Source organism: Tenrec ecaudatus, chromosome 4 (assembly GCF_050624435.1).
Source record: "Tenrec ecaudatus isolate mTenEca1 chromosome 4, mTenEca1.hap1, whole genome shotgun sequence".
Taxonomy (NCBI): domain Eukaryota; kingdom Metazoa; phylum Chordata; class Mammalia; order Afrosoricida; family Tenrecidae; genus Tenrec; species Tenrec ecaudatus.
Window position 1 is genome coordinate 191,253,967 of NC_134533.1, and position 14,092 is coordinate 191,268,058.

General features: G+C 45.9%; 1 protein-coding gene and 1 pseudogene across 1 annotated transcript in view; both read right to left on the bottom strand.

The window, feature by feature from the left end:
- KAT2B (lysine acetyltransferase 2B) overlaps nucleotides 1-14,092 on the bottom strand; it is a 102,059-nt gene that overhangs the window by 72,517 nt on the left and 15,450 nt on the right. The gene's annotated exons all lie outside the window — the stretch shown is intronic.
- Nucleotides 2,119-2,647, bottom strand: LOC142444642 (centrin-2 pseudogene; annotated as a pseudogene).

Here is a 14,092-nt window from a genome sequence, read left to right on the forward strand (position 1 = left end):
TCACCAAGAGTAGAATCAGCTAGACCGAGATAACAATCTTCTTTTTTTGGGGGGGGGGGTTAAACGTTTTATTAAGGGCTCATACAACTCTTATCACAATCCATACATACATCAATTGTGTAAAGCACATCTGTATATTCACTGCCCTCATCATTCTCAAAACATTTGCTCTCCACTTAAGCCCTTTGCATCAGGTCCTCTTTTTTCCCCCCTCCCTCATGAACCCTTGATAATTTAGAAATTATTATTATGCCCTGTAAGACATCTCCCTTCACCCCCTTTTCTGTTGTCCATCCCCCAGGGAGGAGGTCACATGTAGATCCTTGTAATCTGTTCCCTCTTTCCAACCCACTCTCCCTCTACCCTCCCAGTATCACCACTAACACCCCTGGTCCTGAAGGTATCATCCGCCCTGGATTCCCTGTGCCTCCAGCTACAATCTGCACCAGTGGACATCCTCTGCTCTACCCAGACTTGCAAGGTAGAATTCTGATCATGACAGTGGGGGGTTGGGGGAGGAAGCATTTAAGAACTGGAGGAAAGCTGTATTCTTCATCGGTGCTACATCTCACCCTGACTGAGTCATCTCCTTCACTAGACCCCTCTGCGAGGGGATGAGATAACACTCTTATCAAAGTAGATCAGCAGGCCTTTCTTCCACAGCACCACTGAATGGATCGGAATCAACCACTTTTCAACTGGCACAAAACATCTGTGCCGCCCGGGGACCTAAAGCGAAGGATCAGAGCAGGAGGAAAGAGAGGGCGATGACCCCCTCAGCGTCCTGAATCCTCTACAATTTTTTAAGGGAGATCAAAGAGCATGCATGATTTAAAATTGTAAAGTTATCACTATAAACAAATGCATTATGAATAAAATCACCTTTGGTCTTTTTGAAGTCATGATACATAGCTTAAGATTATAAGCTAGATTGAAAGCAGAAAATTAAAAACCACCAGCTTACAATAGGTAGTACTTTAGAATGGAGCCAAATAGATGGTGCAGACCTGTTCTTCCTGAAACTACCTAGCAAACAGCTTCCTGGCAATGTTCCCAGACAGCCTTCTAGAAAGAGGCTGGGTCTTCCTAAGAACTGCTCTGGTCTTTGCAGCTCTATTACCTTCCTCAGACTCTGGCGGAGCACAGAGGCCAGAGATAGAGAAAGGGGGCCAGAAGATAAGGGAGACTGAACATTATCTGTCGCCGAAGGAGACTGCCAAGACTCTCCTAAAGTAGAGGCATTTCTGAGGCCCCTATCCCTTCCTCGGTTGTCCACCAATGCCCTGCCCTCACTAACCCACGCCAGCCACCCAGGAATGAAGTCAAGGGCAGCAAGGTGTTTCAACTTGCAGGGTTGTAGGTCAGAGTTGGGTTGGTAGACAGGCCTCAGTGGCAGTATTAGTGCTTGTGGCTTTGTAAGTTAGAGAACTGTGACTTCAGCTCAACTCAACATTGACTAGCTGTGTGAACCCTGGGCAGGTCCCTTAGCTAAGTTTCAGTTTCCCAATCTATAAAACAGGTATAAAGATAACTCTGCCACCAGGTTGCTTGGGTCCTTGATAATGAATGTGGGCAGGCGTTGACTACATGGACATCATAATAAGGATGATGTTGGCTCTGAGGATGAAAACACGCCAGATTATCTTCTCAGGTGAAGGCTGAGCTCATTACAGACAGCTTCGTTTTGTGCGTGCGTGTATGTGTGATTTTTTTTTTTTGTTCTTATTTTCAAAGACAAACCCAAGAGCATTGAACACCCCAGAGCACTGGGGAGAGAGGGAGGCAGATTTGAAAAAAAAGAAAATGCCAAGCGGGTTGTCAACTAAAAGCCAGAGCCACCACAGGGGGTTCTGCTGCTTGGAGAAAAGGGGGGCATGGGTTTGGAGGGCCATGCAAGGCCAAGAGGGGAGGTGGGCGTCAGCCGTCCGGGCCTCTCCGTGGCTTTCTCCACGTTAGCAAGCGTGCTCTAGTTCGGTTTCGGGAGATGCAAACCATCAGCCCAGCATTTTACAAAGATGAACTGTCAAAGATCGATGGCAAGAGAGGACGAGGGGATTCAGGGCTGGTGTTAAAGCGATACAGGAGGTTGGGGAGAGGTGGTGGAAAGGGTTGGAGTCTTCAAAGAGCTTTCTCAGCCTGGCTGGCACCTGGAGAGATGGACGCTGCGTTAGGAAAAGCTGTCTCCTTCATGCTGCGCACAAGCTCCTCCTCGCTGACCTCCCCGGTGCCATCCCGATCCGCCTCACCGACCATTGCCTGCAGCTCTTCCTCGGTACGATTCTCGCCCAACTCCTTGGCCACGCATTTCAGATCTCTGAAAGGGATCTTGCCAGTTCCACTATCGTCGAAGAGCTTGAAGGCCTTCAAGATTTCCACTTTGGTATCTTTTTCAGACTGTCTGAGTCGTCACAGCCAAAGTCACCGAAGTTCATGTTCCCTGTGCCTTCCTTGTTTGTCAACTTCATAGATCACGTTCTTGATCTCCTTCTTCTTGGGCTCAAAGCCCGGGGCCCCATGGCTCCCTTCCAGCTACATCAAAGAGATCAAGAGCTTCACGGAGCTCCTGCTTCTGGTCCGGCTGATTAGAAGTCATGCTCTTTGCCTGGGAAGTTGACGCCATGCTTGCCTTTGGAATGTTGGAGGCCATCTCGGAACAACCCCACTGAGCGTTGTCACAGCAACAAACATACACCTACAGACAGCTTTGTAAATCCTGGCAAACTATGGGAGTCAAGGGAGTCCTAATGGAGCAAGGAGAAGAGAGCTTATCTACCAAGCACAAGATCGACGGTACAAACCCTTCAATTGCACCAAGGTTCAAGATGAGGCAGTCTGCTTCTATACGCATGCACAGGCTCGGTAACCCTGAAGCCCTTCAGTGCTGTACTAGGAGCTAGAATCAAGGGGCCGTGGAGTCGGTCTTTTTATTCTGTGGAGACACTGAAGAACTAGGTAGATGATGAGAGAGGCTGGTAGCAAAGGAGGGGAGATGATACTCACAGTATATGCAAACTAAATTCTTCTCCACTGTATCTGTAGCTCGTATTCAAGAATTTTTTGCCTTTAAAAAAAATGAACTCAAAAGGAAAAAAAAAAAAAGAACTCATCTGTGGGGAGAAAGTAATTCCAGGAATATTCTAAGAAAAGCAACAGATATTCCAAATAAATCAGATAGAAAGAGGAGCAAAGCCACATCCTTATCACACACCATATTCAGGGACTCGGAGCCAGCATGGCTCCCTGGGGGCCTGCTTAGGTAACACCACTAGGCCACCCTCACTGCTCTCGCCAAGGCTCCAGCCAGCCAGTGACAAGCTTGCACTTGAGGAGAAGATAAGGAGGATTTTCAGAGCGACAGACCATGCTGGCAACAGACTGCATGCCATCAGCCAAGAAAGAAAAATGTGTGCCCTTCTTGTCTGAACAGAAAAATAATAATGGCCGTGCCCACTGGGTTGATAAATGGGTTACACATCTTATAGCGGGGAGATGTGGAATACTGAAGTCTTACCTTCCCACCACTCCATAAAAAATGTTACATCCCAAATACTAAGCACGTTAGGTGACGCGTGATAGAAGCGTGTGGTGAATTCCACCAGCAATAAACACCGCTCCTTGGAAGTGGAACTGAATAAAGGGCTGCACTTTTAAAATGGACGATTGTTGCATTCTTCCATGGCCTTCTGAGAGTCTGGGCGCTTTTCTACAGTGGATTTTTCCTTCCTTCATTCAGAAGAACAGAGACATTGCCCTAATCAATAGAAAGTTCTCTGGACACTAATTAGAGTAAAGGAGGGTGAGAACAGAGAGGCAAGAGGAAGACAGTGTGGGATGCAAATCACCAAGGGTGGTGGACATTTCTTCCAGCCACTTTAACACTTGACTCTGCCGTGCAATAGGCTGAGCCTGGGGAATGAGGCAAGGCCACATTGCGACCGACGTGGTCCAGGGAGAGAAGGGGGCAAAAAAGGTAAAATATCTCATGAGTAATTTTATTATGTCAGTTGCGTGTTGTAATGAAAATATTTTGGATGTATGGTATAAGCAAAACATGACTATCAATTTCACATTTAAAGGGCGAAACCCGCCCGCCCTTTAAATGTAGCTACTACAAGATTTTAAATTACGCATGTGGCTCATGTTATATTTTTGCTAGTCTAAAGTTGAAATGGAGTCCACCCACAAAATCTAAACCTTCACTATGCACAGAACACTCTCAGGATTCTCCAAGGGATTCTACGTGGTGAAAGGTATATAAGCCATCGAGATCTGTGGGATTCTCCTAAATTTGGCTTGTTTATTTTGGAAGGTGGGACATACAAAAGTACTTCCTGCAGATGGATTTACCCCATGGGGCATCCGCAGACTCAAGGGCACATCAAATGTGAGCAGGTGTGGAACTCACAGTCCTATTTGCTGGAGAGCACATACTCCAAAAAACCAACTCACTGCCACGCGGCACACCCAACTTAGAGCAACTGGATAGAACAGGGGAAAACGGCCCCTGTGGGTTTCTGAAACTGGTAATTGCTTACAGGAGTAGAAAGCCTCACCTCTTTCCCTGAGGAGCGGCCAGTGGTTTTGAACTGTTGATGAGGTGGTTAGCAGCTCAATGTGTTGCCCCCCTAGACCACCAAGGGCCCTAAAGAGAGCATGCATACTCAATGCTTTGCATAAAACAAAAACACACACACTGCGTGTCACTGTCCTTCACTGCTACGAGCAACAAAACATTTTCTACCAAGTCCCTCAGGCTGCTACTCCCCTGCCCTCCTCTCTGACCCTCATCGCCCACTCCAGATGCTCAGGCTTGGCCAGTGCTCTTTGAGATAAAAGGTCTCCCTTCACCATACCTTTCCAAAGTCTCTGTAATTAGGCGAGACAGCTGCTAGCTCAGGCAACTCCCAGGGGGGTTGGCCTTGCAGCTTTGACAAAGTACCAGCTGAAGGGCAACATTTTAGGGAACTGAGCTGCCAAGCTAATGACTGCAGCACCTAGCAAGCCGGGCAGGAGGAGGGGAAGGCTGCCCAGATTGCTTCATCTCCCCGAAGAGCAAGTCTCTGCAGACGTGGCAGAGCCAAAAAGGAAGCCAAGGCCGCTGCGCTGCTTTTGACAGGCCTAGGAGAGCAGGAGTTTGCCCCAAGAGCAACCAGGGTTAGAGGTCGGGCCTTTTGTCAGAATGGGCACAAGTCAAGGTGGGTGAGGAGAAAGAAGCTAAACTGGATAAACAAGCGGTCACGGCCTGCTGAGAGAGCAGAGGGCTTTCCGTTCATGTTATGCCCAGTGGGTGTAAAACCACATGGCGGACCATCCAGAAGGGCAGGAGAAAGACAGGTGTGCGGTCCGGCAGGATTCTGGCATGCCGAAAATATCAAGAAGTCAATATTTGCTAGGAATCCTAACTGGGTGACAGGGATGAGCCCACAACAGGAACATACTGAACGAAATTTATGGAGTAAAACTACGAAACCTACGTGTCCTAAATAAATGCACTGCCCAAGGGAACTTTCAAAGTTGCTCCTGTCTCACTTTGCGTGAAGAGGGTACTTAAGAGAAACCTAAGGTTATGCGAGGGTACGAGATTTGCCTGAGGGTGTTCAGAGCTACCAATAAGAACCACATAGTTTGGTTTTGGCAGACACTTGGTCCTGTAGTTGGGACTGGGGACCTCCTCACTAAGTATGTACTGCCTGGTGGCACAGAGGTTAGCCATTAGGCCTGCTCATTGCAAAGTCAGCAGTTCAAAACCACCAACGATCCCACAGGGGAAATCGGAAGTTTTCTACTTGGGTTACAGTCTCGGAAACGCACAGGGGCAGTTCTGCCCTCTCTTGTAGAACTGCTGTGAGCCGGCATCGACTCGATGGCAGGGAATGACTTCCTGCTCCAGGTTGAACTGGCCATTAGACCAGAGACCATCTGGTTGAGTCGGACTCATGGCGAGACCGTGAGTGTCGGGAGAACTGTTGCCATGGGCTTTCACAGCTGTGATCTTCCAGGTGTAGAGAGAGGTCTGTCATCTGAAAGGCCTGTGGGTAGATCTGAACCACCACCCGTGTTAGCAAGTAACCATCTGTCCCACCCAGGGACTCCTGGACAAAAGCAGAAATGCTTAATAGTCAAGGACCATAACCACCTGGAGATACTGTCGACTGGCTATAACTGAAATGTAGACGACCACAACTGTTGACAAGGATGCTTGGTGTTGGTTTGAGGACAATTCTATTATTTTGAGGAAATGGACTAAGTGGTACAGTTACCATCACAATCCACATTGTCATCACCTCCCAGAGAGATCTCTGCCCACTCAGGCTTCATTCCCATCCCCAGTGGTGGGCAACCTTGCTTTCTGCATCAATAAATTCCTTTTCCTGGTCACCCTTACCAATGGCATCATGCAATATGCAGTCTTTCCTACTTCTTATCGTAATGATGTTGAGGTTTATCCACATTGTGTAGCCTATGTCAGAATTTCGTTATCGTCTACAGTGGTGGTTATTTGATGGCTATACCACTACTTGTTCCTGTATGAATGTATATAGCAGTTGAGGACACTTGGCTATACCACTACTTGTTCCTGTATGAATGTATATAGCAGTTGAGGACACTTGGATTTTTCCCTATTCATTGGCTATTATAAATGTCTGCTGTGGACAGCTGTGTGCAAGTGTTTGGGTGGACGTGTTTTCATTTACCTTGATTAGATTCCCAGAAATGAATTTTCTGGAACATATAGTAAATTCATGTGCAACTTTTAAGAAATTTCCAAAGTGATTTTTGGAGTGGCCAACCCTCTTACCTTCCCACCAGCAATGTTTGGTGGGATCCCCATTTCTCCACATCCTTGTCAACATTTGTGATTGTCGACTCTTTCGATTACACCCATTTGACAGCGCAGAGCCCTGGTGGTGTAATGATTGTGACCTGGGCTACAATCCGCAATGTCAGCATTCAAAACCACCAGCTGTTCTGAGGGAGAAAGACAGGGCTTTCTACCCAGTCCTATAGGGTTGCTATGAGTCGGTATCAACTCCCTGGCAGTGAGAAAGTAAACTTCAATAAAATGGGTATGGTTTTGCTGTTGTTGTTGTTAAGATAGTGTGGCAGTTACATAATTTGTCAACTTGAGCAAAGGGGTGGTGTCTAACCTGTCAATCAGGTCATAGCTAATGGTGCCTCTCTGTAGGCATGGCCTTCTCCTGAGGATTCTGGGACCTCCGATCCTCCTCCCTGGAGGTGGGACACACATACTCTCTCTGCTTTACCTTCCCATTGACAAGCTACAGGGAGCCTCACCGATGCCAACCAGAGCTTCCACCACCACTGGATCCACAAGACTTTCTATCCACAGATAGATCTTTCTGCATTGGGTATCATTGCATGTGCTACGTGAGTCTGAAGAGCAATTTATAAACTGGTATCTGACATATGAGCTAATATCGGGATTATGGACTTGATCTGGGCTGGGCTGGGCTGTTCTCTCATTATACAATTAGTCTTTGATATCAAATTCTCTCAAACACATATGTGTGCTCTGCATTTCTTTCCCTAGTCAATCCCTACTAACACGGATGGCAAGAACCACTGGTAACTGATTACCACTTCAAAGATGTGTTTCCGGCAACGTTTCCTTTAAAAGTACATCCTCAAATCGAGACCTATTTTTTCCTCATTTATTAAAAAAAACATAATAAATTACATGAGCAATAACAACAAAAAAGATCATCCTATAAGCCTCTTCCACCTCCATCTTTGCCCCAAACCCGGTCCTTTTCTGAACTCAAGGCAAAGAAGTTCACCTCCAGCTGGCCACACCTCCAGTGTTGGAATTGGTTTCAGCAAAAGAGCAAAGGACGGAAATACATGAGTTATTAAGCACGTTGCCCTGTTTGGAAATTAGTGTTTGAAACAATTATACTTGCTAATAATAAAAACTGACGTTCCTGGTGTCCGTCTCGTCTCGGTCTCCCCGTCACTAAACGTCTTTGGCTTGCTGACATCCCCTCTTCATAGCACTTCACAAATACTTCTGAGCAAAATTAAACTCAAAAGAGAATTCAGGTATGGCGAGTCTAGTGCCCCCTGGAGAGGGACCTGCCATATGGCATGTCTCAAGCCTTCAGGTGACAGTGACCTGCAGGCAGGTTGTAGCAATCACTCTGAGCTGCAAACCCTCCTGCAGGATGACAGATGATTAGGGGGCTGCCTGTCAAAGCGCCTCTCTTCTCCCTGGGTTAATTTTAGCTTTCTATATCCAGATTAGATTCAGTAGGACATCCACCTGGCTCATTCCCAGTCACCCACCCACACCCACCCCACCCCCGTACTTAGAATGTGCACTTCCACCCCACATACTCAGACTCAGCATTCGAGTCACCTGAGAGCTAGAAGCATCAACTGGGGATCTGGCAAAAATGTCCATTCTGACTTATCTCTTAGGGGAGAATGCAACTTCTCAGCAAGAGGAGTGAACCAAAAATGAACAGGTTTTCTCTAGTTCAGCAACCCTTCCTGGGACATGAAGCCATCTTTTAAAGAAATATTTAACTGTGAAACAATCCACACAGACCCCAGGTCACACAGATGTACACAGGAGGCCAACAGACACGACAAAGCTAACATTAGGAACTCAGATTTTTAAAATTTGGCTACTTTCCACCCACGTCACAGTGAGAAGAAAACTGCACATAGTAGGGCGGGTAGGGGGGCTGTCCCCTTGGGGGGAGGAAAGTTGCCTGGAACTGAGTGTGGAAAGAGAAGTAGAAGAGAGACGAGGTAGCAGGTGAAGTCATTCAGTCGTGTCTCTGGAGATGATAATCCAGAGGGCCACTTGGCTCCCAAAGGCCAACTGGAATATTTCTTTCTCTCTCTCTCTCTCTCTCTCTCTCTCTGTCTGTCTCTTTCTTCTCTCTCTCTCCTCTCTCAGACACACACACCACACACACACACACATTCTCTCTGTCTGTCTGTCTCTCTCACTCACTCACTCACTCAGAGGTAAAGATGCCAAAGCAGTCAGCTCCATATTGCCAACAGTGGAAAAATTTGTCAAAATGTTTGGCTGGCACTGAGCAGCGGGGTGGGCAGGCAGCTGACGGGAATTTTCACTCCTCAGTGTTGTGTTGGCACCAACGCAGGAGTGATGCGCAGGATAAACAGTGCCTTGCAGCACTTCCCTGGACAGCTCACGTTCCCGTGGTCCCCGTCATTGTCTGGGGTGATGACTCTCAAGTCCACATAACCGGCCCGACCTGCGAGCCTACATTCCCAACTGCCTATGGCTTGCATCTCTGCCCCAAACATTTGTGTGTTTTTAATGTTTGCTTGTTTGTTTGTTAAGCATTATATTGTGGCTTGAGTGAAAGTGTACAGAGCAAGTCTGTTTCCCACTCAGCAATTCCCGCTCATTAGGTCTCTTGACATTAGTTCCAATTTCCCACTTCCTCCTTGACTTCCTGTTTCCATTTGTCCCTCTTTCCTGCCTTCAGGATTTTGTTTGGGGGCAAATATTGCACAGTTGGTCTCAAATGACTGATTGATCTGAGTGTGAGCCTCATGAGTATTCTTATCCACTTTGTACATCTTTTTTTGATGGTTTGGCTGGGAGTCCTGGGTGGCGTAGTGGTTACACATTAGGCTGCTAACCTCATGGACAGCAGTTTGAAACCACCAGCCACACCACAAGAAAAAGAAGAGCTTGTTCTACTCCTGTAAAGAGAAACCCACAGGCGCAGGCCCACCTGGTCCTCCTACAGGCTCACTGTCAATCATTATCAACTCAAGGGGGCAGTGAGTTTGGTCTCGTTTTTATTATTTGGCTGAAAGGACAACTCTAGGAGTAGGGTCAGCCCCAGAGTGAAAGGTGTGGCAGGGCCACAGTCTTGGGCGTTCCACCAGTCTCTCTCAGACCAGTAAGCCTCGTCTTTCTTATGATTTTGAATTGTGTTTGACACTATTCTCCCACTCTGTCCAGGCTTTTGTGAGGGGATTCAATCAGAACAGTTGGCAGCATTAGCCAGGTACCGTCTCGTTTCTGGTCTCTGGCTAGTGGATGCCGTGGTTCATCAGTCCTTTGAACCGTTCGCTTTAATCTTTGATTTTCTTCGCTCTTCTTTTTTTCCAGCAAGGAAGAGGATGGGTGTATCTTAGATGGCTAATTGCAAGCTTTCCAGACCACAGACTCCACTCGCCAAAACAGGGTGCGAAACATTGTCTTAAAGGACAACGTGATGCCAATTGACCTAGACGTACGCCAAGACTCCGCTATGAACCTCTAGAGTCCAGTGACTCGGCCCTCTGCCGTTGGGTTTTTGCTAATGTGCTCATAAATGCGCCCCTGTGCGCTCTACTACAGCAGTTCTTAACTGGTAGGTTGCGATCCCTTTGGGGGTCTAACGACCCTTTCACAGGGGTCACCTAAGACCAGTGGAAAACACATATTTCCACCCACATATGAGTACCTGGCGTGATGACATCATCATGCCAATCCCATCACATACACTGCATACAAATACAGGTGTATGTGACAGGGTTGGTGCCATAATGTACTTATGTGGACCAGTCACACATGTGTGGAGCGCAGCTTCTGTGTAGAGAACAGGTGCTGTGTAGAAAGCAGCTACTGTGTTGAAAGCAGCAGTGTTGGAGGTAAAATGAATCTTATGAATTATAATTACATAGTGTTTTTGTGATTAATCACTACGGTTTAATATGTTCAATTTGTAACAATGAAAATGCATCCTGCATATCAGATATTTACATTATGATTCATAACAGTAGCAAAATTAGAGTTATGAACTAGCAACAAAAATCATTTTATGGTTGGGGGTCACCACAACATGAAGAACTATATTAAAGGATCACGACATTAGGAAGATTGAGAACCACTGCTCTACTACATACCTAGACACCTGGATGTTCAAGGGGACTTCAAAAAGGTCGTGTAAAAATTCCATGGTCTTTTCATTTCATTTTTCCACACCTTTTTGAAGCTCCTTGTATCTGCAGAACATGCACATATGTATGTAGAAAGTCTCCGTCAAACCGGTATATGCTGTAGCTACGCTCCCATGCACCATCCCATGCCTACTTAACTTACATGCCTACCTAACTCCGCGCACAAATGGTTCTGCTGTCACTGCAGGACTGTATCCGCCGCAGTACCTGCTGTCATCGTCATCTGTTACTCTAGTGTACTGCGTCCTTGATCTTGGTGCACTGTGCAGCCCTTCCCTTTGTCCCAGTTAATACACATGTGGTTAGTAATTTCCCCTCTCTCTTCCCACCTATCCCAGATAACCATCAGAGAGTAGTTCTTGCATAAATCTTTTCTTGATATTAACTTGTATTGACATATCAACTTTTCTTAACATTTTATGTTAGTGGTCTATTACATTATTTGCTCCTTTGTGAGCTGTTTCACTCAGTATAATGTCCTCCAGGTTCATCCGTGACCTGATATTTTTTTTCAAATGTGTGTTATTGGCATCTCTCTGTTGATTTGTTAATTTGGCCATGAGTTTGTCAATTCTCTTAATCCTCTAAAGAATCCAATTGCTAGTCTAGTTGATTCCTTCTATTGTTTTCCTGCTTTCCTTTTCATTTGTTACAGTGATAGTCTTTATTGTGTCCTTCCTTCTGGTGTAGGTGGGCTTCTTGGGCGGCAGGAATTGGACTGTTGTGTTGCTAATCACTTGGAAGGTGGGGGTGGGGAAGGAGCTCCTCTGGTCACCAGGCAAGGGTGGTGGCTTTCCTTGTTGGCTGGGGTCAGCAATCAGAACCTTATTTCAATGCAAAGAAATGGAAATTTCAGAACCCTTAAGTGTGCTCAGGAGGAACCAAAAAGAACCACCGGGTAGTTTCAGAGAGAAAAAGGGAGTTACTGTGTGGTAATACTCCCTGTATGCGGAGCAAATAATCAGAGAGGCAGGACTAAATGGAAAAGATATGGCATCAGAATTAGAGGAAGACTTTGAGGCAACCAATGATATGCACATGACACAACCTTGCTTGAAGCACTTGCTGATAAAGATCAATGACAGCAGCTTTCATTTCAGATTACAAGTCAGTTAAGAAAAATACTCACAAGTGGACCGATAGACAACATCATGATAAACAGAGGAAAAAATTCAAAGTCAAGAATTTCATTTTGCTTGAATCTCCAATCAATGATGCTTACAGAAGCCGCAACTGAGAAATCAAAGATGTGGCGTTGAGGACTAAAGTGTGCCCAGCCCGAGCCATGTGTGATAGTTGAGTTTCATCTTGTCATCTTGTCTGGGCCAGGATTCAGTTTGGTCGTGGGGGACATGTAAACAACCCCATGATGCAATCTGCTGAGAAGCAAAGGAGTTGGAAAATGACTAGAGAGGAGTGTAGGCTCCTTCCTTAGGTCACCATCTTGGGCCAAAAGGCAAGTTCCTTGGATGGGTGTGCTACTCCCGTTTAAGTAGACTGCACCGCAACTTGCCTCTGTCTTTTTAATGATCCAGACTGGATGCATCCACTCCACAGCCTGACTTGCTGCCTTGCTGATCTTGATTCTTGGTTCTTCAGCTCCAGCAGCTACTTGTGGCAGGAAAAGCCACAAGTCTGACTTGCTGACCTTGGATAATCCACCTCTGTTTATACAGTACCAGAGAGGAGTCCTGGTGTGGAGTGGCTACATATTGGGCTGCTAACCCCAAGGGTAGCAGATTGAAACCACCAACCACTTCACAGGAGAAAAATGAAGCTTTCTACTTCTACAAAGAGTTGCAGTCTCGGAAATCCACCGGGGCAATTTCTACCCTGTCATTTAGGGTCACTTTGAGTTGGAATCAACTCTATGGCCCCGAGTTTGGTTTGGTTTAGCTTCAAACCAACTGTGGTCTTCCTGGTTCATCTGTCCTGAAAACTACTTGAGTCAGAAAAGGTCTCCAGTTGAACATCTGACCCACAGGCTTGACCAAAGTAGATTTAACCATTACTACAACTGCGTGAGCCGCATCCTCGATATAAAAGTCTTTCTTTGTACTTCTTTCTAGATATGATTCCTGGTTTTACTTCTCTAAAGAACCTAGTCGAACACACAATGATAATTTCATTCTCCTTATGTACACGTGAAAGTTGACCATGAATGACGCAGCCACAGAAGTGATACCGTTGAATGACAGTGGTGGTGAAGAATGGCGAGTACTGCTGGTGGCCCGAAGAACAAACAAAGCTGTCATAGATGTAGTACAACAAGGATGCTCCTTAGAAGTGAGGATGGCCAGAGTTGGTCTCATATAATTTGGTCATGTTATGAAAGACCAGTCTTTCTTTATATCAGGATATCAGGTCAGCAAAAACCCTTCAGGAAATGAGTTAACACAATGCCTGTAGCAAGAGGCTCAAACATAACACTTGTGAAGATGGTACAAGAACAGGTAGATTTTTTGTTTTGTTGTGAACAGGGTCTCAATGAGTCAGACCAACTCAAAAGCATCTTAAAAACAAACAACATGTCTACACAGTTACTCTACATCCTGTTAGGAATTCCACAAATTTGTCTACTATGTGCCTTATCTAGAAACGCTACCCTTTTCTGCCTTCGTGTTGCTTAATAATCTTTGGTTTCATTGGCACTGGTTTTGCTGTATTTGGGAGCCATGATATACCTCACAGTCATATTTTCGGAAGAAAATTAAGCAAAGAGATCATGACATGGGCCTCATAGACCCACGAACAAGATATGGGACACCGCCCCTCAAGTTGAAGCACACAGCCTTCTGTGGCAAACCCTTTTGTTATAAATAGGGCAAGTTCACGTTAAAATGATGATAGAAAGTACCGTAAGTGCATCCATATGCCAGAAACACGGGCATTTATTACAACTACCAACGCATGTGTATTACAGGTTATATATACATTATTCCATTGTATGCCCGGTAATGCAACTGCTTTGTTTACAAGAAACATGAGAGTGTTATTCCATGGTTTATGAAATGCTATTATAACCTTACGGGACCACAGATGTGATGGTGGTGGGACTTTGCCTGCACAATCATTGGCTCGTGACCAAAATAATTACTAGTACTGCTTTTTAACAGGTACAGTAGCTGACATCTAC